Raw genomic sequence first — 24,265 nt, 5'->3', positions numbered from 1 at the left:
ATTTTGACTTTTTGTTTCAGTGATTACAAATGTTAAAAATTCTTGTTCACAAAGAGGAGCGGTCACAAGCAGAATCGAAGTTTCCATAGCACACTCACTAGATCAGGATGGGGTTCTCTTCAGGAACATCAAACATTTTCAAAGCTGCTTAAAACTCCAATCGCAGGGAGTCCTTTGTCCTAAAACCAACATGTTCTTCTTTGGCTCACTCAGCCACATCCTCAACATAGTTTATATCAGAGAGAGAGGAACTCTGAGTCCGTAATTTGACTTTAGTGCCATCAAGATAGAAATAACTTAAAAAAAAAAAAAACTTTTGAAGAGTCTCCAGGCGTTTTCTGATTTATCTTTTCAGAAATTGACAGAATTTTGTATCTCAGCTCCATCTTTGAAAAGCAACTCCTCTAGCAATTGAAAGTATGTAAGGATGTCAGCCTCTACTTTTTTCTTCCATATCAATAGCTAAGGCAAGAAAATTTGTTTGTTTTTAATTTTTCAGTAGCATCCACAATGGTAACTTCAAAAATCTGAATTGAAAGATTTATTATCTTATTCATATGGTTTAAATATCTACAAGGGAGGCCAACTCATGAATAAAATTCTTTCCTTCAAAAAGGTTCAAAAGTGGTGGGTTTTCTTTTTCTTTGACAAAACGTAAAATTCTGCCCTTAGTTTGTTAGCAGTGGCTAACAGGTCTCCGGCCAAAGGACCTCTGTATGGTAGGTAAGCCTCTCATATTCTACTCCTATTTCTTAATAAAACCTTTAAATACTATGATTCAGAGACTGGCTCCTGATAAAGTTGATGACTTTATAGCATTTATCAAACTTTCAGAATCATTGAAACAATCAAAGCATAATGAAAATACACGTCCATATGAAAAGGGAAAAGTGACACAAATGCAAGGAGCTTCCAGTTTCACTACAGACCAAAAGCAGATGCATCATCAAGTATTGTAGAAGCACCATCTGTGCAGAGTCTGAAGCTTTTATTTCTAGGCAGAGTTTTGTTTGAGGGAAAAAAAAACTTTTTATCATTTCCAAAATACAAAAGGAACTCACAAAATAAGAATTTTCCAAATGCATCAGCATGCACACAGGGAGCAAAAGCAAGGATATGGCTACAGGGTAAAATGTTGATCTCAAGGTTGTGAGTTCAAGCCCCACACTGGGCCTGGAGCATACTTAAATATATATACGTACGTGTGTGTGTGTGTGTGTGCGTGTGTGTGTGTGTGTGTGTGTGTAAATGTCTGTTTACATGCAGCCATATACTGACGGGGAATGGCAAAACTGCCAATTCTAAGTGACAGACTTCAGAATGGATTTTTTTAAATCAACTATTCTAGATCAGCTGTCACCATTTAAGAAGTGTTGCTATCATCTTTCTCCTTCTGTTCTAGTCCACAAAGCAGCCCATTTTTGTCTAGTGTATATGGCTTTTCTCTCTTCTTTTACTTGGCAAATCCAAATCTGGAAATATCCTATACAGAATTAAGAATTCTCATTGAATCGTCCATCCAGTTTTTCAAACCCTTAGAAAACTCTGAAGCCATCAAACTATTGTCACAAATTTATCAACCAACAGTTGTAGACCGGGAATACTGAAAAGCATCACAGATACCTGTATTACCAAAGTGCACTCTTATGTAAACCTATATATACAGAATGAAACTGTGTTTCTTCTAGAAACATGTCTAAGAACCATTGCATTTTCAAAGTAGTGATGCACAGACGATATTTCAAGGTATCCACAAACAACTGTACTGTATTATTAAAGATTGTGTGATTCCCATTCATGACAGAATCATAGGTACTACTAGCACTAATGCAGGTTGTTAACTGCCATTCATAATTGAAATCCTAATTTCATTCAGACGTTTGTGAAAATGGAGATTTAAATTTTTTCCCATCCAAGTTCATGAACTCCCCCAAAATCTATCCATATTCCAAGATTAAGAACAAGAAACATGTGGGATGCCTGGGTGGCTCAGTTGGTTAGGCATCTGGCTCTTGATTTCAGCTCAGGTCATGATCTCAGGAGCCCTGCCTCAGGCTCTTCAGTGAGCATAGAGCCTGCTTAAGATTCTCTCTCTCTCTATGTCCCTCTCCCTGGTTCATTCTCATTCTCTCAATCTCTCTCTCTCTCTCTCTCTCTCTCTCAAATAAATAAACAAATAAATAAATAAATAAACACATAAATAAGTAAGTAAGTAACATGTAGGAGAAATGGCCTGAAGCTCCTTGTCTCATGGGAAGCAGGTATGTTGGCTGGTGAAATTAGGTAAGTGAGTACAGAAAGACTGAAAGAGAAGTAAGGGAACAAATCTCTCAGAATGGGTAAAGAATGTGAAGACACCTGTCCATCTGAATACCCACTAGAGGCATCCACAGTGGAGGCAACTGTCAACAATAAGGTACACAAGATGACTGCTCCGGTGGACATCAGGCAGTCCTTTTCCCCAATCATCTGACACCTGCTCGATGGGTACAAGGCCTGCTAACCTACAAAGTGGCTATATTTGCAGGGAAGATGATTATGCACATTTTGAACAGTGTGGCCTTACCTTCATCAAGGCTGATCTGGTTACATCCAGTATTGAGTGTCCAGCATGCCATCCACGGAGAGCGATGCTGAGTGGCACCCAAACCTGGGGGGACTAGCCAGATACTTGGTGGCAAATTGCCTACATCAGATCCTTCATCGTGAGGTGATCCATGCTTTTTATTCACAGATTAGACACATGTTTCAGGTATATGTTTGTCATTCTTACCCAAACTCTGTCTGCTAAAGCCACTATTGACAGACTTACATTATACCTTATCCAAGACTGTGATACCTCATACAACGCTCCTTCCAACCAGAGGACAAATTTAATAACAAAGGAGAGTTAGGCATGTGGGCACACTGAGGAATGAATTGTACCTATACTCAGATGCAGCTAGCTTGATGAAACAGTGGGATAGCTTAAGGGTTTATTTAAGTACAAACTGAAGAATCACCTCATGAGGTTAGGCTACTTTTCCCACAGGATGCAAAACACACCTTAAACCAGCAGCCTCTATCTGGTTTCATCTTTCCGAGTCAGGATGTTGATAGTAGAAATGCATGTAGTTCCTTCAACTATTATTTCCAATAATTCATTTAGGGAATTTTTGCTTCCCGTTCCCATAGCTTTGGGCTCAAAGCATTTAACTCATGGTTCCAATGAAATGAAAGCTGAGATTTCCCCCCTCCCCATTCCGGGCTTCTCATACCACCAAACAATAAGGAATTTAAAGGAGTTATTCCAATGTCTGATATAAGTGTGCATGATCCCTATTGCTGGGTAGAAAATGGCCTGCTAATACTCCATAAAAACAAGCATTAGATATGAAATCCAAAATACTTACTAGCGTTCCTTTCAGTACTCCCTTGCCTAGTGGCCTTGATCAATGGGACACAATAAAATCAAGACTGTCAAGACTTCTGACCTTACAAGAATAAAGATTTCAGAATCCTCAGCAATAAAGAGAAAGAATCTCATCCAACCTATGGGTCTGGCAAAGGAAAGGAGAACATGGAATTGGTGGTAAGAGAGAACAGCTGGGATTATCAACATGGGTCTCAAGATTAGCTATACAATTAAGGGCTGTAACAACTATGTTTTATGTTACTTAATTATTTATTTTCTCCCCAGTTCCCCGAACTACTTTATATAAAGAAGATCAATAGTGGTTAGTGAACTAGGTTTCCCATATAAGTAAAATTGAATTGTTGGAATTTTTGCATTTGCTGTTTGGAGACTATGAACTAACTTTACACACAAAGAACAACAATGGAGTCTATAGAACAAAAGGGATGGACTGAGCTGATTATTTTCCATTTCTCCTTCAGATTCACTCTCCCTCCTTCTCTCCCTGCCCTGTTCTCTACCCCCAGGCTGATCCATTTAGATCTCAACAGGACCCCATGCCTCTGAGTTCTGGTTGGCCAGCTAACGGGGAGCTCCAATAGGAGATCAGAGGAAGAAAAGAGAGGGCACCGGGAATATTTATTTGATCAGCTGGGCCTGATTTTTCTCAAGATAGCCTTTTATACACAACTCTGTCCTGAGTTTGGATTCTGGTAATTCCTCTCTCTTCCCATCCCTTTGGATTTAGGGATACTGATAGGTCTAAACCTTGTCCATTCTTCTGTGAATAGTATCTCTATTTTTTCTATTGGTAACTTTATTAAACACTCCTGGAATCACCCTAATGTGAGTACACTGTCTGTTTCCTTTTGGAGTCTTGTCTTATACAGAGATTCCCTGAGTGGGTAAATGTCAAGTTGGATCTTGCAGGATACATGGAAGATTCCCAAGGCAAAGTGCATATGACAGAGAAAAGCATCTATTTCATCAACATTTCAGGACCTAGCAGACTGACAAAGAGCCTAATATGTTCAAGAAACCACAAGGTTTGCTGTAGCATGATCTTGGCAGAAACATGATGGAAAAATGAAGCTGGAAAATGCTCAGATCAGAAAGATCCTCTTAAAAAGAAGATAGGAGGCCCAAAATGGAATCACTTGTACAAGGTCCATGTCACCTGAGATTTAATACCTAACATAACTGTGGTTTCAGCCTCTCCCAGGAATAGAATCTTAACCAATCAGTCCAGATTCCCTGGTCAACATTAGTGAAGTAATCCACTCAACAGACCCTTGCAGTCCCCTGAAGGTAGGTGACCTTGACTGAAACAATCCACCCTGCTGGAGTAACTTCCTTGCCCTGCCTCCTCCTGCCTAAAAAAAGGCATCCACTTTGTACAGCTACTCAGAGCTCCTTTCTATCTGTGAGATGGTACTCAATCATGATCAATTCATCATTCCTTACATTTACGCATGTGAATTTTTGGTTTTTTAACAGGCCTTAGTACCAAAGAATGGGATATCACCCTATGAGTGGCAAGAAACAGAATCCAAAGCTGTTTACTGATTTTTGTCACTAGAATTTATTACCTTTCCCTTCTGAAAAAATATTACCTTATTGGAAATAAATCCACATAATGATTTTTGCCTCCACTGGGTGAAAAAACAGTCACTTTAAAAAGGGCAATGACATCCTCTCTACATTTGGCTCAGAAATAACTCTCATCTTGTCAGATGCCAACATGGTACAGGGAATCACCTCAGCCCCCTCCATTCTACACCAAAAGAACAATTTCCCCTCTTTTCATTTTCCTTTCTCCATTGAGCAGTTGAGCAGGCCCCTGAGAGAATCCCGACTCTCTCAATTTGGCAGGGTCTATGGACGTGTGTAGAATAGCATTTTTGCTTTGTTTAGAAACATCTGTGGGAAATCATGGGCATCAAGATGGCATATACGGCAAGAGCTGGGGCTTCTGATACAAAGCCCTTTCTCTGAGCTGAGTGGCAGCCCCTATAATCCTCGGGGTTCTTCTGGTAGATTGTTGACTATCTCTAATACCAGCTTGCTTCAAAGCACTTAGCTGGCTTTTACACAGTCCCTGGGCTGATATGTCTTAAGTTCCCATTGTTCTTTGCATGCCAAGCCATTTCTGGACCTTTGAATGTCACCAATATCCTTCAAAGTATAAGGATTGTTTAGGAGGCAGACTATCCAAAATTGAATTAACTGAATAATCCCCTCCCTGGGTAAATATTATTGGTTTTTGCAAATACATAAACGACTGTCTGCATTCCATTACCTTAGGCAAATCCACAGAATCCAAAGCCTCCATATCACTCCTGTTACTAATCAGCACAATCATTCTCTCTGGATACTATGCCACAGGATTGGTGGGGCTTTCACAGACATGGGAAGCCAAGGCTCTAATCTCCAATGCATCTTCAGCCTCCTCTGCTGCAGAGTGGGCTTCAGCACATTAACGGCCCTGCTTCTCAGCTATCCAAGGACTTGATTTAATTACATTGCAAGTCTCTGTCTTCATTGGAAGTCTCCACACATGCTGTTTGCTCCATTATTATGGATTGCATTTCCTCTCTGCTGCAATGTCTCATTCTGCCCTTCCTTGGGCTTTAGTGGCTAATAGACATTTGCATTAATTTTCATTTCTCCTGGTGCTTAATAAATATCCTCTTAGGCACACATCCTGGAAGTAGAAAAACCATTTAGCTCAACCAAAAAGTTGAACTCTAGACTCTTCCTAGAACCAAAATTTGTCTTTCTTTTGATATTGTCCACCCTACTTTTCACAGCATCTAAGGGATGACTCCAGAGACTTAGCAGAGACCTTGCCCTTCTCTAAATTGCTTATACATATCTGAGATTTTCTAGTATCTATACTCTAGCACATATTATAAAAGGCCCACATACAGACATACACAGACATGAGCATGCACAACTTTCATTAATAAAGTACATCACTGCATCCAGTGACCCATAAATGGTTAAGTAAACTATAATAGTCATTCAGCAGAAGAGGGTACTGTCACTGATACATGTAAAGACCAGATAAAACATTGTGAGAAATTATTTACATTGTGCTGTTAGTAGTAAGTAAATCGTACCTATAGTATTAGTACCATTATGTTTTAAAATATACATATTCACATGCCCATGCATAATAAGGAAAAGACAGGAAGGAGATATATCAAAATATTCATAATGGTCATGATTAGGATTAGAATGTCTTGGAAAGAATTTCTTTCATTTCAAAGGGAGAATACTTATTTTTTAGGACAGAAAATAGGGGCGCCTGGGTGGCTTAGTCGGTTAAGCGTCCGACTTTCGCTTAGGTCATGATCTCGCGGTTCGTGGTTTCCAGCCCCGCGTTGGGCTCTGTGCTGACTGCCAGCTCAGAGCCTGGAGCCTATTTCAGAGTCTGTATCTCCCTCTCTCTCTGACCCTCTCCTGCTCACACTGTCTCTCTCTCTCCTAGAAATAAATAAAAATATTAAAAAAAAGAAAGAAAAAGAAAATAACAACAACAACAAAAATAAAAGAAAAACCACATATGTTTTCTCATCACTGGAGATCCCAAATAATGAAGCTCAAATGAGGACAAAACACAGAAAAGAGACGTAAATTGGAAGTAGATAGACAGACAGGAAATTTAGGAGCAGAGTCTTAGGTAGGATTCCTAGAACTTTATTCAACCATGGGGTCTTGTTTTGCAGACCCACCATGACTGAGTTAAAATTACGGGTGGAGGGATCAGGAAGGTTGCTAACCTCACCACTATGCAGAGGAGAATGGTGGCGAACCTGGGGAAAGCAGTCACTTGTGCAGGCCAGGAGGCATGTATAGAATGGGACCAGAAACCAATTTGTATAACAGACATCTCCTCTGTGCCTGACTCTTGAGATTAAGAATACAAATTTAAGCACAGAAATGAACATTTATATAAAATAAATCGCCAAAAATTACAAATATAAGAAGTTGACAATAATGTTGACAATAATAATGTTTTTCTTACCTAACTGCTCTATATGCCTCTATAATATTGTTTTTTTTCCTACATGTTTGACAGCATACTGTCATTCCACTTCATGTAGCAATTATTTTATAATATTTCCTATCTAAAAATTAGAAAAATAATTCAGTCTTTCCTCTGGTGTGGTTAATTGAAAACTTTTTTTAATTTCTGAGATAATTTTAGACTCACAGAGGTGTTGCAAAAAGTAGTACAGAGAGTTCATTCAGCTTCCCCTAATCTTAACATTTTATGTAGCTATAGTACAATCATCAAACGTGAGAAATTAACATTGATACAGTCCTATGAACTAAACTATAGGTTTTACTTGGATTTCACTAGTTTTTTCATTTAAGTTCTTAAATTCAATCCACACTACATTTAGGTGTGTGTCTCCTTAGCCTCTTCCAGTCTGTCTAAATTCCTTAGTCTTCTCCTTGTCTTTCCTGATCTTGACCTTCTTCAAGAACACTGGTCAGGTGTCTTGCAGAAGGTGCCTCAAATTGAATGTTCTGGTATTTTCTCATGATTAAATTGAACTTAAGCATTACTGGAAAGAATTCCACTGGATGGTGGGAGGGACCTCCTGGTTGGCTCAGTTGGTTAAGCATCCAACTCTTGATTTAGGCTCAGGTCATGATTTCATGGTTTGTGAGCTCAAGCCCTGCGTCAGGCTCTGCACTGACAATGCTAAACCTACTTGGGATTCTCTCTCTCCCTCTTTCTCTGCCCCTCCCCTGCTCATGCTCGCTCGCTCGCTCTTCTCTCTCAAAATAAATAAATTATATTTTTTCTAAAAAAGTAAAAGAATTATTATTATTATTATTATTATTATTCCACAAAGAGGATGAGCCCCAGTGCATCATGTCAGAGGGACACAATGTTGCAGTCTTCTCACTGCTAGTGTTAACCTTGATCACTTGATAAAGGTGACATCTGCCAGGTTTCTCCACTGGAAAGTTACTGTTTCCCCTTTTGTATTTAACAAATATTTAGAAAAAGATATTTTAAGATTATGCAAAAATCCTGGTTCTCCTTAAACTTTCATCTGCTAATTTTATTTTCCATTAGCGGAGCTTGCCTACAGTGATTATTAGTGTGGTAATACCATGATTTCAATGGTAATTTTCTATTTCTCTCATACCTTCTACATTTATTAAATGGAATTCTTTCACATGTTCCTTCTACCACATTTATTCATTTGTCAGCTATTTTTAACATGACTATAGACTCATGGCTACTTCTTTTATTTTGAGTTATGATCCAGTACTATCCTAATTGACTTTGTTGCTCAAATTCTCCTAGTTTTAACCATTAAGAGTTATTTTGGATTGATTCCTGTGTCCTTCAGCATGCCCCCTGCCTTTATAAGAACTTCCTTACTTTCTGGTACCACAAGATGCTCCAGGCTCATCCTGTCTTTTCTCTACATCAGCCCTGGAATCAGCAACTTATCCTTCTAACGGAGAGTAGTATTTAGAAACCAAGATATGAATAGTAGGTGTGCTTGTTGCCCCTGAGGTTTCACTGCTTCTCAGCCCTCTCATGGGAGAAGAAGAATGGTTTTGCATGTACATTAGCCCATGTATGCACACACATCCATATTTATTTTTGTACCTATCTGTGTGTGTTACATATACTAAGAGCTCCTATTAATTCTCTGAGTCCAATCTAGTACCATAAGACCCCTTCTACACTTTCCTCTTTCCTTAGTTGTAACTTGTTTCTCTCACAGTAAGAAACCTAGCTCTCGTTATCTACAATACATTTTCTCATTTGTTCACCTATAATATACACAGAAAGCAGTTTCAGAATTGCTAACCCATCTCTCTGTAGGAAAAGTGTGTGTGTGCACTACTTTTTATCTCTACCCTTACCATATAAGGTCAAAACACAAATTTCCAAAACTACTTACATCAGCTCCTTTCTTCTCCACCCCTTCAGTGTCACCTCAGTCGTTCTCAGAAAGAGTTATTTTGTGCCAGGGCACATGTGGCAATATCTGCAGACTTCGGTTGTCACAACAGGGTAAGCAGTACTGATACAGTGTGAGTAGAGGCCAATGATGCTGCTAAACATGCTATAATGGCCCCCCCTTAGGCTACCTGGCCCTCAGTGTCGGTGAGTTCCAAAATGTATCTCTTTTTCTTATAGATTTTCTCCTTTTAATAGAACTTGAAATTTTTTATTGCAATTCTGACATCAGGAAGTGAAGAATTTGTATTGATTTCATCATGTATCTTATCATTTTCATTTCATAGTCTATTAATCTTCATCTGAATTTTCTCATAGTTCTTCAATAAATGAAGATGACAAAAGGAGGTATTCTTCACCTAGGTCCAAATCAGAAATCTGTAAATTCTTACTTATTTTATTGATATGTTCCAAATGATCTTTGCAAACTGCAGTCAAACAGGCTTATTTTCAACCAACTTTCCTTTAGCGGAATCCCACAAATGTTAATGGTCTCTCCATACCACCTGGATACAAAGAGAAATGCGACGGAGAATAAGCTAAATGGAAAGAAGATGTGGTCTTAACTGATTGTTGTCAAAATATCTTACTTTTGCATATTTCACAAAAACATGTGAAGACATTGCTTGGGCTTATTTTAGGGTCTAGGATGAAATGTGAGATTAAGGACCTTAAAACTTTGAACTCTTCAAACAATTATGTTCCATTCAGAGGACAGAAGTGGTTGCACAAAATCCAAGCCCTCAAGAACCTTGTGATTTAGGAAAGAAGGTAGATCTATGTTCAGAGGTGTCTCAGGAGACAGTAACAGCCAGAGATGTAGGCCAGAACCTTGTACAGCCCTGCTAACACCCACCAGGAAAAAAAAAACACCCAGGAAGTCTTTGTTTCTGAGTAGCCACCCAACTTCATCATCCATCAAATGACAGCCTCCTCACATTGACTCCTAGATGGCTCTGGAGGCCAAGGCAAGGCTTGGCCCTTTCATTTTTACATAGGAGTAGGGAGTAGAGTAAGAGCTTGAAAAAGGAGAAAGCACATCAAAAAATATCATCATTCTAAATACTGTGATTTGAAGTCATTTTTCACTGCCAAGAAAGAAAAAAAATAGTAGTCAAGCCTCTGAAGGCAATGTTTACTCTTCCCAGGAGAGGACATATGGGAAAGCTTCTGACAAGACTGTCAAAAGTGTGTTCAGCAATTTAACTAGTAATAATAGTGAAAAACAACAAATAAAGCTTTGAATTAATCCAGCATCTTTCATCTCCATATATCAAAGAGTGTTGTCAATGTCCCTGATAACAACATATCTGTGAAACACAGAGGTGGCAGGCAATTGTCATTCCTCAGTGACAGATGAAAGAACAGAGAAGCTAAGAAACTCTTCCCCAGTGAATCAGCCAAGGACCTGCAAGAGCAGATCAGCCTCTCTCCAGATCAGCACCTTCCTGGGGCTGTTGGAGCACATGCTCTAAGGGAACTGGGCTTAAGTACAGCCTGAATGTGAACAACACGGGTACAGAGCCTCTGCTTTCCCAAAATGTGGTGACAAAATGCATCCACCAAGGGAGTCTTGCATCTATGCAGGTGAATCAGCAAGATGCTTTTTAAAGGTCAGCTGTTCACAGACCCTACTGGATATGCTCCGGGAAAGGACCGCCTACCTTTGGGGAGTTCATAATACATGGGGTAGAAAAAAAAAAGGAAACAGACACATACCCTCCAACCACAGGAAGATGCTTACGGGTTCCCCAAGTGCAAAAGCATAGGCCTCTATGTCTTTGTCCCTCTGTTCCCTATGTCTGTGCTGTTCCCTCTCCTTTGCTTATCCCCCTTCATGATCCTATGGAAGTGTCACCTACTCTTTCAAGTCTCCCATATACACACATACCTTTCCTTCCTTTTTATACCTTCCAGATTCTATATAGATTTCTGTCTCAGACTTTGTAGCTTTATTGCATATACTTGTTTACACATCTGTCTTATCTAACAAACTCTCAGCTGTTTCGTCAGGGGGAATCTATTATAGTTTTCTGTTTGTCCAAAGCTCAGCACAGTGTCAAGATCATACAAGATGTTCAAACACTATTTCCAGAAAGAGGGAGGGAGGGAGGCAGGAAGGGAGGGAGGGAGGGAAAGGAACTGGCATCTACTGCACAGCTTCCATCTGTCTACCAGGCACTGTGCTAGGGCATCATATTCCTGTTCAGCATTTAGCATGTGCTTTTCATCTGAGGGCTCACGTCTTTTTTCAAGTTCTGAATCTTCTTGTATTTATCTTTTTGAAAACTGCTTTCTCCAATTCCTTCAATTCTCTATTTCTGGAAGCCCAAGTGTTGGAGACTCAGTCCTCCATGTCCCTTAAGTTTTCTTTTCTGTTTTTTATCTTTTTATCTCTTTGCAACATATGAGGTGAACTCCCCAGTGCTGTCTCCCAAATCACTGGTACTCTCTTGCACACACTGAGCCCAGAATTGATCTTGTCTCCTGAATACATTTTTATTCTAATTACTTGATTCTTTCATTTCTAGAATCTAATTAGTCCATCTTCATACATACATCTTTTTGATTTCTACCTGCCTGATTCTGTTTCCTAAGTTCTTGCTCTTTTTACATAGTATTCCTTTCTTTATACCATCTTTGATCATCTCAAACATACTCATTTTAAAGTCATTTTCAGATTGCTTTATTATACTTTCAATGAGAGCGAATTCTACTGATTGTTGAGCTGGCTGGCTCTATTTCTCAGTATTAGTTTTCTTCATGTGCTTTGGAACTTTGGTTAGCAGTTCCGTCTCTCTCCTCTTACCCCTCCGTGTCTGGGAGTTGCTCGGTTTCCTTCCTAGCCCAGAGTCATATCTCATCATGGTGACTCAGTTTTCTTATTTTGAAGTGATCTTGGGGGATATCACAAATCTCATCACTGAGTCAACAGTAGATAGGTGAGGTCCTGTGGTATATAGCTTCCTCTGCTCCTTTCCTTCACATGGGAATTCAGCTCTAGAATTTGTTGTATCTCCAAGCAGTAACTGAAAAGTTGGCAGTAAACTCTTCAGTTTCACACAGTGAGCTAGGATCTAGTTCCCAATTATAAGCCCAGAACTTCTGGTCCATATTATCTCACGGCAGCCACATTTCAAGCCCTGTCTGCCCATTCCCAAGTGCAAGGGCCCAGCAAGTGTTTAACCTCAATTGTCATCTTCAACTGTGCTGTTTCTTATTGAATGTTAACTACATTGAAGTTATTTTTTAAAATATGTAACCTAATACNCAGGGGAGGGTCAGAGAGAGAGGGAGATACAGAATCCAAATCAGGCTCCAGGCTCTGAGCCAGCTGTCAGCACAGAACCCGATACGGGGCTCAAATTCACAAACCGTGAGATCATGACCTGAGCTGAAGACAGACGCTCAACTGACTGAGCCACCCAGGTGCCCCCCAAATCAAAGGGCTTTCAAAGCATGAGCACATCTTGACCTAAAGTCCCAGTCTTGGCATTTTGACAACATCAGTCTACAAACAATGATCCCCAGATGCCCAGAATGTACCCTGTCACCTGCAGGCTCAGAACTCCAGGCCCGGCCCTGGGCCAGTGACAGGCAGGCCTGGGAACATGCACAGCCCTGCCTATGAGCCAGCAGTATCTGTAGGTAGTCTCTAGCTCGCATGCCCATGCACTGCAGGGTGGAGCAAGGTCCCGAGTTCCCAAAGGGGACTAAGCTGCAGTTCCGCATAAAGCAAGCACCTGCCATTTGAGCCTACACTGCCCAAGTCTGCCTTGAAGGCTCACCCTTTGGACCCTCTTAACCTAGCTTTGTCTGGATTTATGTTTCAGAGCCTCACTAAATAACAAACAAATAAATCCGACTTGTACCTAATACTATCACTTCAGTCCCAAAGTATTCCCAGACCTCTCAGATGAAACCCACCCGCATTAAACTTCAGTCTAATACTCTCAGATTTGGTTCAGACCCCAGCTGCCTCTTAAGCACATACCACACTACTCCTGGCCTGGTCCCAGCTCATAAGACATGAGCTCATAAGATATAGCAAAAGCTCTCACCCCCAGTAAACATTGTGCTCTCAGTCACACTGTGTTTGTGTGTAGGTTTATGAAGGGGGTTCCCACATATCCAAGCAACACTTCAACATCAGCTGGGTGTCCTACAATTCAACTCAATTCTTATACTATCTATCTGGAGATAACATCAGATCCCTCAGGTTAAGGGCTCAGTCTCACAAGACTGAGCCCATACCCCAACTTCATATACCAACCCAGATTGTTACCTATACTTCTGACCAACTGGCTATACATCAGAGGTTTCAATGACCTCTCCTTGGATTTGATTAATTTGCTAGAATGGCTCAAATATCCCAGAGGAACATTTTACTTACTAGAGTACTGGTTTACTATAAAAGGATATAACTCAGGAACAACCAGATGGAAGAGATGCATAGAGCAGTGTATGGGGAAATGGTGTGAAGCTTCTCTGCCCTCTCCAGGCATGCAGCTATCCCTCAGTCCCCATGTGTTCACCAGCCCAGAAGCTCTCCAAACCTTGTCCTTTTGGGTTCTGATGGAGCCCTCGTTACAGAGGCCTGACCGAATAAATCATTGGCCTACGGCCATTGAACTCAATCTCCAGCCACTCTCCCCTACCCAGAGGTTGGGGACTGAACTGAAAGTTCCAACCCTCTAACCACATGGGTGGTTTCCCTGACAATGAAGCCCCTTCCACAGGTGCTTCCCAAAAGTCACCTCATTAACATAACAAAAGACAACTTTATGGTTCTTCTTACTTTGAAAATGCAGGGATTTTAGATCCTTGCGAGGAAAGGGGACAAAGACTAAATGTATATTTCTTATTATAAATCATAATGTCTTACCCACACACCTGAGACTGAACAAGAGACATGGCATTCATGCATATTCTCATGTAATTCTTGTCACAGTTATAAAGATATTGTTACCATTTTTATCTACTCTAACTATAATAGTGTATTTATTGCCTGCTCACAACATACCAGGGTCTGTGCCAAGTACTTTCTCTGCAATACCTGTCAAGTGGCTACTACTATCATCTCCCTATTTTATAGATACAGAAGTTGAGGCTCAGGTTAATTGACATCTCTAAGACCCCAAAGACACTAAGTGCTAGAACCAGGTTTTAAGACCAGGTTCATCTCAACTTAAAGCCCATGCCCTCCCCTGAAGCCTCAGTCAGTCCATCTTTTTTTTTTTAAATGTTTTATTTATTTTTTTTTGAGAGAGAAAGAGATAGACAGCATGAGCAGGGGAGGGTCAGGGAGAGAGGGAGACACAGAATCAGAAGCAGGCTCCAGGCTCTGAGCTAGCTGTCAGCACAGAGCCCAATGTGGGGCTCGAACCCACGAACCGCGAGATCATGACCTGAGCCGAAGTCGGACGCTCAACCGACTGAGCCACCCAGGCGCCCCTGCCTAGTGCATCTTAACACTGATCTTGCCCAAACTCTTTGCAGCATTTGACAATATCACTAGTGCCTTCCTTCCGGGAAGTGCCTCCTCTTCAGGTTTCCCGGAAACCTCCTCTTCAAGCTTCCCAGAAACTGACGTGGAGGGAATTTCCTCTACCCTCTGTCTCTCTCACAGGTTCTCCTGGTTCCACACATGGTGTTCCTAAACTCCCACCTTCTTACATGTACCAGAGACTCCGCCGTTTCAACATTTCAATGTGTTCCATTCTGAACTCATTACCTACACACCCTGTCTCAGTTCCTGGCAACACCATCCAGCCAGGCTCCCAAACAAGAAGCCAGAGGGAGCCCCCCACCCTGTCACTTAATCCCTCAACCCATCAACAGACAGGGGTGGCAGATTCCCTCTCCTGGGCACGCTGATGCTGTTCCCCTTTACATCCCCACCACCTACAGAAGATGGCCCCAAGGCCTTTTCAAGCCACACCCACTTTTCATCCTTATCATTCATCTCCACCACCCATGCCCAAAGTCCTAGAGCCCCAGTCATCTCAATCGGCTGCCACTTCCCACACGTCAAGCTCCTTAGTGGCACCAGACCTTTGCCCCAGTTGTCCCCTCCTCCTAGAGCATGGTCATCCTTTGTCCACCCACTTTGTCCAAACATCTCCAGCTCTGTGAAGCCAACCACAAAGCCTTTCTCTTGGGCTCTGAGCAAGGACAAGGTGCTTACTTCTCAGCTCACCCTGGACTCAATACTAGAGCCGAGTGCAACTTTTTTCCTCAGCATCCTGCTCCAATACCACATTCTAGGCATTAGGAACTCTCCAGGTGGCAAATTAACACATGGAGTCCCCTCTCCCTTTCTGTCTCCAGCCCCAGCCCAGCTTCTAGCCTTCATCAGACATTTAGGTATTTAACTGGCAACTGGCAACAGATACAAAAAAGCAGTTGTCTCACCCCAATAGGGACATGTAATGTTCAACTCTGTTTTTCCAAGGGAGGTGATCAGAAGCCCGTACACACCTAAGAGACATTTTGACAGAGCTGTCAACATCTGAAGTCAGCAAGGAGGCTTAAATGAAACAATTAAGAGAAACAGATCTCAGCCATAGCTCTATGCAGAAGGCTACAATGCTAAAATCTGTATTTAATAGGAACCACAAGGCCTAACGTGCCATCATGACTTACAGTGACACAGACTGAAGTCAGTGGTGAATCTCTAGGTGTCAGGCACCTCACCTACCCTCGCACGCCCGCAGGGAGTCAGCTCCAAACTTTTGACTTATCAGCCTCTAACAAGCTGTTGAACCGTATCTCCTATTAGTCACCAGTCTAGTCCTTGCCGGTTCAATTCCAAATGGTGAAATAATTCAGCTGGAAAGGGTAATCAAGAAAAAAGTACAAATGGCTAATAAATACATGAAAAAAAAATCAACTCTAGCAGTAATGAAAGAAGTACAAATCAAGACATGATACTATATTCCATCTGTCCAATTGGCAAAATTAAAAGCAACTCCTCCCTGCTGGAGAGGGTTCTGGCGGCCTGCCAGCTGTGCCAGACGTGTGTGACAACGAAGTGAGCAGAAGAAGAAGGCAGAAGAAACCTCCACAGCCTTCAGTGGTCTTCAAGAGTCAACTCACCTCTGTCCTTCAGCATCTCACTGTTAGCAGAGTCTCCTTGCACCTGAGGCAGGGAGCATGTGCTTGGGGAGCGTGGGGGGAAGAGTACAGGGAAATGACCCCCCAACACACACACACAGATCCACAGTGTCTAAACATGAATGCAGCCATGCTTTATCCAGCCTGGTCACAACGATCTTTCAAGGAAGACACAGCTGAATCCTGCTGCTACTGGCTTACAATTTAGCAGGGGAGTCAAGATACCCAAATCTGTAGAAAACTGGCAAATAGAATCAGATGTTGTTGGAGAAAAAAAAGTGCCAGGTGTGTTCAGAAAAGAGAAGATTACTTCCAACCGGGCTATCAGGGTGGGTACAATTTTGGCAAAGATATAAGGAGAAAAGGATTCTAGGGGTAGGGGAAAGATTAAGGTCACAGATGATGACATTTAAATATGTTCATTTAGTCACTGAGGTCCTTTCCAGCCTTTCTGACCTGGTACTTTCCCTCCTGTTAGCTGGGTGAGTTCCAGTTGCCCCAGGAAATGGATGGACACTTCAGCTATGTGCCAAGCACTGGCCTTACACCCTGCATAGGTGAATTCATCCCAGTAGGCTTCTTTGATGAAACTGACAAGTTGATCTTAAAATTCATATAATAATTCAAGGGACCCAGAAAAGCCAAAATAATCCTTAAAAAGAACAAAGTTAAAGGACTCACACTACAACTTCAAAACTTACTACATAGCTACAGTAATCAAAACTGTGTGGCATAAAAGGCTGGCATAAAGACATACACATAGGTCAATACCTGAGAGTCCAGAAATAAATCCATACCTTTAACTGCAACTGATTTTTGACAAGGGCACCAAGACAACTCAACAGACTGGAAAAAAAGAACTGTCTTTTCAACAAATGGTGCTGGGACAACTGGATACTCACATACTTAGAATGAAGTTGCAACCTTATGCCATATATAAAAATTAACTGAAAACAGATGAGAGACCTAAAAGAAAAAGCCCAAACTATAAAACTCTTAGAAGAGGGGCACATGGGTGGCTTAGTCAATTAAGTGTCCAACTCTTGATTTTGGCTCAAGTCTTGATCTCACAGTTTGTGAGATCGAGTCCTGTGTCAGGCTCTGCATTCCCCCCCACCCCCACCTTGTGCTCTCTCTGGCACAAATGCATTCCATCTCTCTCTCTCTCTCTCTCTCTCTCTCTCTCTCAAAATAAATAAACATTAAAATAAATAAATAAATAAAACTCTTTGGGAAAAAAACATAGGGGTGAATCGCTGTGACTCTGGATTAGGCCACAGTTTCTTAGTACCTAAAGAACAAGCAACTAAAGAAAAATAGATAAATTAGACTTCATAAAAATAACAAGCCTTTGTGCTTCGAAGGACATTGTCAACAAAGTCAAAAGACGACTCATAGAATTTGAGAAATTATTTGCAAACCATGTATCTAATAAAGGTGTCATCTCCAGAATATATAAAGAACTCTCATAATTCAACACAGAAAGACAAACAACCCGATTTTAAAATGGGCAATGGTTTTCAATAGACATTTCTCCAAAGAACACATACAAACAGTCAATGTGCACACCAAAAGGTACTCAACATTAGGAGTCTTTAAGGAAATGCAAGTTGAAACCACAATGAGACATTACTCCACACCCACAGCATGGCTAAAATAAATAATAAAAATAATAATAACAGTAAGTACTAAAGACGAAAGGGAGAAATTGGAGCCCTCATACATTGCCAGCAGAAATGTAAAGCGGTGGAGCTGCTTTGGAAAATAGTCTGGCAGTTCCTCAAAAAGTTAAATATATAGTTTCCATGTGACCCAGCAATTCCACTCTCAGGTCCATATACCTAAGACAACTGAAACCTGTGTTCACACAAAATTTGCAAATGAATGCTCACAGAAGCATTATTCATAATAGCAAAATCACAGAAACAATGCAAATGTCCATTAAAACTAAGATGGATAAACAAAATATGTTATATCTACATAATGGAATATTATTCAGCCATAAAAAGCAATGAAATACCAACTCATGCTATACTATGGATGAGCCCCAGGAATCTGATTTTAAGAAAGAAAAGCCAGTCACAAAAGGCCACATATTGTATGATTCCACTTTTATGAAATTTCCAGGAGAGACAATTTTATACATAGAAAGCAGGAGTGGGAATGGACGGAGAAAATGGGGAACGACTACTATTGGGCACAGGGTTTCTTTTGGGGATAATAAAAATATTCTAAAAGTAACTGTGGTGATGATTGCATAACTCTGTGAATCTATTACAAATATTGATTTGTACACTTTAAATGGGTGCATTATATGCTATGTGAATATTAGCTCAACAAAGCTATTTAAAAATAAATAGATCAAAGGGCACCTGGATGACTCAGTTAAGTGTCCAACTTCGGCTCAGGTCATGATCTCACAGTTTGTGGATCTGAGCCCCACGTAGGGCTCTGTGCTGACAGCTCAGAGCATGGAGACTGCTTCTAATTCTGTTTCCCTTCTCTCTGCCCCTCTCCCACTCATGCTCTGTCTGTCTGTCTCTCTCTCCAAGAATAAACATTAAAACAAAATTTAATAAATAAATACATAGGTCAGAAAATTAAAAAGTAAAGTAGCACATGTTAATCGACAGAGGGAATGTACAAGAAAGTATAACAAAGGACAAAAAAAAAGTCATTTGTGACGTCCAGAGATAAACAATGCTAACATTTTGCCTGCTTTCCTTCTGAAATGTATTACCAATAGCTACTTTTATTTGTTGAAATTATAAGCAGACACTATTTATGTGAATTCATTTCTTGCCTCAGAATAACGCCCAGCGCCACCTCCCTGGGCCCACCCTTTGTCCCCACCACCCGCCATCCTTCCTCGAAACCTCTGCCCAGCCAACTCCAGAGGACCCTAGTGCTCACCCAGATTGTATTCTATGACTCGAATGCCCCTCCCCTGATCTGCCTGGCTGGAAAACCCCTACTTCTCCCCTCATCGTCGGCCCGAATGTCTCCTCCTCCTCAGTGAAGCTTCCCCAGAGGCCTCAGCAATGGCTTCTACTGTTCCTTCTCACCCTTTGTTCCTGTGGGGGCTCTTACTCCTAACCTGGCTCCTCAGGTGCAAATCCTGTATTGATTCCCCTTTAGGAGAAAAGGATTAGGGGGAAGGAGAACACTCTGGGTTAGGACACGGAGTGGGGAGGGAGGGTTGAACCTCCTTTCCTCAAGTACCCCACCTTTCCCCCCGGAGTCTCCTCAGGCAAACTGGCAGCCTTAGCCTGTCCACAAACAAAGAGGGGAGGTTGGCCTCCCTTTGCACCCACTATTCTTCCTCTATTTGCTGCCCCTCACCCACGTCCCAACCCACCTGGGCGTTGCAGCCATTGGCTGACAGTCCCTCCTCTCATCCTGCCTTCTCCCTTGTCTTTACCCTCTCTCTAGGGCAGATGCACACCACTGGTCCCCGATGAGGACTGATCTGGGGGACGTAAGAAGAACCAGGGTCCCAGGCTTGGTAACCCCACTGATCTCTGAGGGTCCAGGAAAGGGGCCAGGTCAGTCAGCCTGAGCTTCCTCATGTGTCTGCTAGACCACAAAAATCTGGGTACAGTGCACTACAACTAACAAAAAGATCGATCTCTCTTGTGAGATGGACTCATTCTGAGATTGCAGAACTCGGGAAATGGAACCCATCTCCTTGTTATCAATGTAAAAACTGAGCTGAGCTATTTGTGATCTAAATCAAAATAGAACTGTGTCTGGCAAACTCATTTTTCTCAGGCCCAGGCAGCTCCCCAAGATACATTGTCTACTGATGGCGGTGGGGGGGAGAGACAATGGCAACTGCCAGGAGCCATTGATCACTTGTTTTATGTGCAGAATGAATCCTTAATCACTGTCGCTTCAGAAAGAAAGGGGAAATTGAGATGGATTCTCAAGTGCCAAAGGCAGAGAGCTTGGTAATTGTAGCTCTTTCATTAAAACTTTGGAGCGTAATAAGTTAGCCAGTGGTTGTTCATCTCCGCCTTGGCGGCCACATCTTGGCTCATTGCTAAGGGGTGCAATGAAGAAGCCCTAAGAGCCATGGGTAATCTCTCCTCAGTGTGAGCTGAGGGCTCAAGAATCTCATCAAATGGAATCTGACATCTCAGCCTGGCATGTGAGGACCTACCAAATGGATCCAACTTACCTCTCCGGCCCTACCTCTGACTACTCCCTGAGCCTCAGTTTCCTTATTTGTAAACAGGAGCAAAACCCTATGTTGCCTCATTAGCCTAGGCTGCTTCATTCTTCTGCCTCACTTCTTGCACTAGTTCTTTCTATTGGCAGCGACATTTATTTATGTATTCATTCACTATGCAAATACTTATTAACTGCTTATTGTATGCTCATTGGTTAGTAAGAAGAGTCATGGATTCTAACCAGCCTCCGCCTTGGGGCTTTTTACCTGGAGCATGCATTTTCAACAGGGGGCACTACCGCCCTTTAGTTCCAGGGGAACAGAAAAAAAAAAAAAATCTTACTCTTCTAATATATAACACACAAATATTCATGCAGTATGTAAACAGATACACAGCATATTTTAAAATCTCATGAGAGAAGGGAGGGCTGATTAGGGAAAAAATGTCTGGAAAGGCTCCTTAGGGGAGCACTAATGAAAAGAAAGTCTCTTATCTACTGGTTGAAAGTGACTTTCTGCCCTTTTTTATCTACCTCATGCTACACAACTCGGTAGACGTCCCTTCCCCCAAAAAACACCTTCCGTGAGCACCCATTTCTCTTTGCCCCTCGTCTCTGCTCCCATGACGAGCCCTACCCGGCTAGTTCAGAGCACGAGTCCAGGAGTTCTGTCTAAGGCTCTGTCTGACCCATGGCTGTCTCCCACACTGGTCTGTAGGATGCTTGCAGGCAAGACTCTTTGTCTGTGTTTAATCTTTAGGGCTTAGCAGGTTAGCTAACACTTAGTAGGTGTTCAATAAATATCAAATGAATGAAAGAGCAGCTTTCCATCGATCACTTTGCCATTCTTACGGCGGAGAAAAAAGAAGTTAAGGGAACCACCGTTTACTGAGACCGTTCTGTGTGCCACACACCATGACAGACCATGGCACAGCCTCCCTCACTTCCATTGTCGCCACAGCCATGCAGAAAGCAGGGCAGACACCATTACCCCTGGAGAAAGGAGGCTCCATGCAGTGGTGTGCTGAAGCCCAGTTCGGTGGCTCAGCAGAGCCTATGAAATTTTCAGCAAGTTTTCAGGCCAGGCATTAAGCTATTGCTAGCTTGAAATCAGCTATCATGGGAGTATTTACACCATGGAAATGGGCAAACATTACAAATCAGGGCTTTTTCTTCCCTGCTCTGAGACCCGGTTTACCAGCATATCACTGGTTCCGTGCCTGGCAAGTGGCAGCCAGGAGGGGGGACAGAGGTTTTCCGTTTAACCACACTGCCTCCCTATTGGTTGTAGGGGCAGGGATGGGGGACAGAGGGAGCGATCCATCTCTGAACATTAAGACGTTATTCAGGATCTCACCTGCTACCACTTTTCTTTCACGGAACTGCCTTTCCTTGCTCTTTGCTTAATTACTGTCTCGAAGTGAATAAAGAGGTCCCCTGAAAGTCATCCTCTTGGCACCTGGGAGGCACCTCTGCATCCTAAGAGGCCGAGGTCAGGGAGGAGACTCCTGCAATCCTCAGAATCAATACCCCAAAGCCAGAGGGCAACAGGCGTCCAGTTACCCTCACAGGGGGCCTTGCAGAAGTTTTTCCGAGGTATCACAGCCATTTGTTTGCCCATCTCTCACGAGTACAGGTTGCTTAGGGCAGGGACCAAGGGTCTTGCCCTCTGTATCCATCTGCAGCATGCAGCCCAGTGCCCGACACACAGTTGGCACTCGGTCGATGTGCCTGTGGGAATAACACCCACCTGACCCAGATACAGCTCATCGGGGGACCCATCCTGCTCCATATCCGGGTATGGCAGTGGATTTTAACAAACTGAGTCAACCTCGAAACTCTTCAAACAACTCTTCTAATTCCTTGACCCATCTGCATTTCCCATAAGACTCAAATAAAATTTCAAAATGCCCTGAGGATGCTCTGGCTGTAAGTTTGAAATGCTAAATGTCTTATTAGACAAAGGACTTTGGGTCTGACTCCTCTAGAATGCAGATCTGCTCACAGCCGCATGGGCAATAGCTGGAGTTTTGCCACATCACACTATCATTAGCAACCAGACAGAGTTATTCAGCACATACCTTTTAATGTCAAGTCTCCGTTTTCTGACTGCCTGACAAGCCAGGGAGGATAAATAAAGGAGGCTCCTGGAGCATCTGGCTCTCCTTCACATTAGGTTCTGTGACGGGATCCCTGATTTAAGGCCAGGATCCAATTGAAAGCTATACTCATAGCACAATAAATAGGAGGGAAACATCGAGCCTGAACTAGTGTGCTGTGTTAGTCCAGGACCACATACTGTGACATTATTTGTCATCAAGCAAATCCTTATTTTGGTTTCTAGAAAAGTGTATCATAGAATTAATACTGAAAATGGAAAGAAAAAGGCATTTAGGGAGGAAGAGTGTTTGTCCTTGTGGGGGAATAAGGGTCAACAGGCAAAAAAGAAAAAAATCAGTGGATGTGTTCAAAGTAGTTACAAGATGTGGAAGGTTTTATTTTTCTTGGCTGCTTCATGATTTCTCCCAAGGTCCTCTCGCAATTGACATTAGGAAAAGGGAGGAAAAAGGATTCCTTATCAACAGGATTCCTTATCAACAGTGATCAAGTAGCCTAGATTTTTAACCAGAATTCCAAAGTTCTGTGAGTCTTTGAAACAAAGATTATTCATTAAGTTATACTAAAAGACAGTTTAATTCTGTCCGTTTGTAAGACTTTCCTATACCCATAAGTTCACAAGTCAGAAAAAAATTATTCCATGTTAACCCAGCAACCCAGATTGTTAGATACTGTGCATCCTCAAAATTGTGATTCCCCCTCCAGCCTCCTCTCCTTTTTTTTAGATGTGTCAAACAACTCGCGGGCTACACTGAATCACAGATGCAGGGACTGGGGTGCAGAGAGGCTGAGTAAGTTGCACAAAGTCACCCAGCCAGCAAGTGCTGGGCCTGGGTTTCAGTCATGGGGCCGCAGTCTCCCAGGGTGTGGCTTCCACTATCCTCACCTCTACCCCAGCCCCACCCCCACTTTCTGATAACATTAGGGCAGCCCCACAAAGGCAGGGCAATACCCCGTCCTGTAGATGTCCCTCTCCTCCTCCTCCCTTAGTGGTCCCGCCCTTCCAGGGAAGCCTGTGTTCCCTTCAGTCTCTGCCACCCCGGGCAACCAAGGCCTGCCTCGAAGGAGGCCTGCCTCGAAGGATCGATGAGCCATGGGCCTGGGCGGGCAGAACAACCCCCAGGTGGGAAGCACGAGTGCCCCTAACGATGGGAGATGCATGCGCGCTCGGCTCCTCCACCTCACCCACCTCACCGCACTCTCCAAAAAATCCCCACCAAGGACGAGCGGGACAGGGTTTAGCATTTGTATTTTCCCAGCTATTCCTCACAACAAGGTCGCACAGTTAAGCGGCGTCACCCCCATTTTACAGATAAGGCAAATGGAGCTCAGAGATGTAAAGTCCCTTGCCAACTTCACATGGTAAACGACCGTGGCACGGCTCAAACCCGCATTTTGGATTCCAAGACGCCTTGATTTTTCCATAATCATAAATAAAGCCCCAGTGCGGGCAAGCTGCGGCGCCG

This window comes from Crocuta crocuta, unplaced genomic scaffold (assembly GCF_008692635.1).
Source record: "Crocuta crocuta isolate KB4526 unplaced genomic scaffold, BGI_CrCroc_1.0 scaffold130, whole genome shotgun sequence".
Classification (NCBI taxonomy): Eukaryota; Metazoa; Chordata; class Mammalia; order Carnivora; family Hyaenidae; genus Crocuta; species Crocuta crocuta.
This window is presented reverse-complemented; position numbering follows the sequence as displayed.